Genomic DNA, 4,345 nt, shown 5'->3' on the forward strand with positions numbered 1-4,345 from the left:
CAAGCGTCAGAAATTGTAAAATGATCTCTCAGATAATGGGGCCAAAGGGTTATAACGGAATAATATTTGACAACATAACAGAATTTCCATAAAAAAGAGAATACTGATTTATAATTGATATCATTATATCTGCCAATAAATATATAAAAAAATATAAATATATATATATATATATATATTGTTATATATATTTTTTCCTTTGTGCCACAGTACAGACTGAGATTTAGTATATATTATACATTAATATAATATATGCAGCATTTCATGAAATTATTCAACCATTAGTTCAAAACTGACTTACTCGGTGGAAAATGTTCTACGTTTTTTTTTTATGTTTCAGTTCTTCTCTCATTTTTTCCCAGAGGGAAAAATGCTGTATGTGGAAATGACGCCTTTTCAAGACTAATTGGTCTCAATTAGTCTTGAGGATGCAGAGTGAAAGAACGATGAAGTTCAAGCACAGTCGCCGCCGCATGTTTCGAGCTTCAGCGTCGCTCCTTTAGCTTCCCCCGTCACGCACGCAGAAAGAAACCCTTCGAACCCTTCCACACAAAACAACCGTCTCATTCAATCACGTGACCATCATTATGTCCAAATCACTGCATTGCGGTGGGCATGTATGGAGGGTTGGGGCTGGAGGAATATGATTTTCCCTGTCGATACCTAACCGAAGCTAAAGGGCGGGCGGGGGAGAAGAGAACGATTGACTCCGAATGAAGTTTGGTGGAAATTCCCCGGACGGGTCATTATGGCGTCAGCCGGATACCGTGCTACCGCTTTCCCCCGGCGAGGACGACTTGGAGATGAGCTGCATCGATTAGGCATCGCCCCCCACCCCCCCTCCCCTCCCCACCCCTCTCTTCCGCGGTGAGCTCGCCCACGGCTCTTTCAGCGCCTCCACCGGCCCTGTAATTATGCTCCAATACTGTATTTTCGTGAGGAGGGAATCGCTCGGGGGCTCACTCTTTTTACAAGCTCCGAAATCTGGAGCGCGGGGCCCCGTCCAGCTGGGGTCCAGAGGGGGTTTATTGTAGTCATCTGGCCCCGGCTCAAATAAAAGCCCAAACGTTACTTTACGGGAAAGTGTGTCACACGCGCTGTTGTCCGCCAAACCCAGAGAAGAAGAAAAGACATGCCACCGAGCCATGCAACATGTCGACTCAAGGCCAGGGAGCGGAAGAGTGAACCCGGGTTGAACCAGAAGACCCGTCTGCGGTGGAGCAGTCAAACTGAGCTGATATCACTCCAAAAGGGAACAGAAAGTACATTTCGGTCTGGGCAATGATAACAAAATGTATGCATGTGTTGAAATGTGTTCAACGCAAAGTATTTTGTTCCAGTGGAAATTTCCGTCCATGCAACATTAACAAAATATGTGTACATATGTGTAAAAGACGTGCCATTGGCTGTATGACTTTATCACACTGCCTGGCAGCTATTGGAATGACCTTTTCTTTTTTCAACGGAACTTCATGCGGTGGTCATTTCGTGTTCTTAGCTGTTTTTTGTCATTTAGCAACCACACAAAGCATAAACATGCTGTTCAGGATGCTCTGTGTTTTACAGAGTAAAGACCTCCACCTTTGCCGTGATGGCTGAAAGGGAGTCTCAAAGTGAAAATGTGTATGTACAGATACGTATATTATTGATTATGTATGTTTATTTTGATGTGTACGTATATTATTTTTACTTCATACATTTTTTGACTTGTTGATTCTGTGCTCCTCATAAGGCTCATCGATGACCTGTTTTTGCTCTTTTCAAATCATTTTTTACCACCAAAATAGTTGTATATATATATATATTTATAATATATATATGTATTATATATATATTTATATATATTTATATATATACATTTGGATAACATCTTCTGAGAATCGCATCTCACCATCAAGCTGTCTGTGTCCTTCCGCTATAGTCATAAAATGTTGCAAAACAGTGTTCTTGACGCGAATGTCAGCGGTGCCTCTTCAGCAGTGTCTTCTTCTCCCTAAAATATATCTGTCGCAACGCAACATACCGTTTTACCCCGAGGTCCGGTGCAATCTCTTGCCCCGGCGCTCATTCACGGTTTATAAATAGAAAGGCAGGCATCCTCTTTTTACGGCCACGATCTTTTGTGCATCCTCTTCCTCGGTGGGGGCCGCTGATGTCATCACAGGAACCGGGGGAAGCCCTGGGTCTCCCGAGTCCTTACGACGGCGGAACAAAAGCTTCGCTGCCCTGGAGGGGTGGAGTGGGGTGAGTTGGTTTTGGTTTTGGTTGGAATCCCAGCTGTCTCTCTCTGCCTGACAGAACCGCCATTGTCCCGCCACTGCTGTACCGAGACCTTGTTTCTCCCTACCTCCCCCGCTGAGCAAGAGGGAGCCGGGATTACTGCACTGCACTCAAGTCTGGCTCAAGGAGCTTCCAGCCACCATCTCAGTGTCCTCGGGGACACTCACCCGCCCCCACTGTCGTCCCCTCACGCTTGGACGAACGCTTTGCTCACTCATGTAGCTGAGTAGGGTGTGACGTGTCCAGTCCAGCTTCTCAAATTGTGTCAGTGTTTCCTCTTCTGTAACCATCACCAACACACACACACACACACACACACACATATGCACACACACCTCCAACCCTTGTCCCTCCAAGACCAATCCGCATGGGATTAACAGTATATTGTTTAGGGATTTACATGAGAGCACAGAGCCCTTGGGGATTATGCAAGATTACAGATCATCTCGATACTGTGTTAAATATTAGGGGAGAGGTTAACAATGCAGAAAGGGGCGGAGAGAGAAAATCCGACTTAGTTCAGGCAAAAATAAAAATGTGTGTGTGTTTGTGTGTGTTTGTGTGTAACCATACATTATAAACGTGTTAAATAGAGGTCCCACTGTACCCATTCTGACTTAACACTTCAGATATACGACCGCGTTTACTCTCGTTGTTTGCCATCCACCACTTGTAAATTGTTTTATTGAGTAATTTGTTGCTGCTCACCTGCCCTTGCATTATGCAAATGGTTGCAAATTCTTTGGTAATGGTTACACAGCACCCTCCCATCTAACACTCAAATGCATAATTAGAGTAGCATGCAAAAGCAGTGTAGTCAGTCTGCGTGAAATCCACCTTCACGCAGACTGACTACACTGGACCGGCACCGGGTAGATTCTCGGTAACTGCTAAAACGTGGACTTGCATTACAGTAGGTTTCCTGCCCCTCCCTTCCCGTCTCCATCCTGATCCAGAGGTCTGGTGCGGCGATCATGCTTGGAGCGTTGTAAATTGTCTTTGTGTTTTTCTTCCTTTTCAGGCGTCAGAGCAGGAGCCTGAGAGCGTGGAGCCCGCAAAACAGGTAAAGGCGCTAAGAGACAGCCGCGTGACAGCTGTCAGGGGAGCTGGGGAGCCCGCATCGTAACAGCCGAGACTTCCTGTTCTTCGTAAAAAGTAAAACGGCAAAGGGGGGCCGTTATGTAAGATTCTCGCTAGACACATAGAGCCTTTTTTCCCTCATGGAGGAGGACTGCAAAAATCGACTTGACCACCACTGACCTACTTGCCTACCTGCAAAGGTAGAAGATGCCCCAATTGCCCAATGGTGGGCAAATAAACTGGTGGGAATCAAAGTTGTTATTGAACTCTACAACATTTGTTTTTTTATTTTGAGTGTTATTGTTGTTATTATTTTATTGTGTTGTTGTTGCTACACATTTTATTTTATTAAGGGCTGCAGAGCTTTTTGACCTGTCCCTCTATTGTCAACAACATATCCCTTGCTTGTTGTTTGTCGTTTGTTTTCATTGGCCAGTAAATTAACACCGAGATGAGACTTCAGGGATCTGTTCCACGTCTTGGTAAGCGACTGCCATGTGCGGCGCACCAGAGGCTTACGCCGTCCACAGAACGTCGTATCTCACCAATAATCTGACCCCTTGCTCATTGTCAAGTCACGGACCCGTGGCTAATGGGATTTCAGCTATCGGAGGATTATGACGGTCTCACCCGCCTCCCCTTCTACACCGGCGCGGCCACTTTACATACACTCTTTATCGAATCTTCTTCCACTTTAACAGCGGCGGTCGATAATTACTGCCACCCGACGAGATGCCCTTCCTCATAAATCTGGTGGGTGGGGGGGACGTGGGATGTAATATGATTAATAGAGGGGGAGTCGGAGGTGGCGTGAATTTTTATTTTTTCTTTGAAGATCATTTCCATCAGCGAGAATATATGATCATTACACTTTTCCTGTTCCTCGACAGGGGGCAGTAGCTCAGGAGGTCGAGTGGGTCGTCTAGTGTTTGGAAGATTGCCTGTTCAGTCCGTGGCTTCTCCTGGTAGAGTGCTGAAGTGTCCT

The sequence above is a fragment of the Zeus faber genome, assembly GCF_960531495.2.
Source record: "Zeus faber genome assembly, chromosome: 7".
Lineage (NCBI taxonomy): Eukaryota > Metazoa > Chordata > Actinopteri > Zeiformes > Zeidae > Zeus > Zeus faber.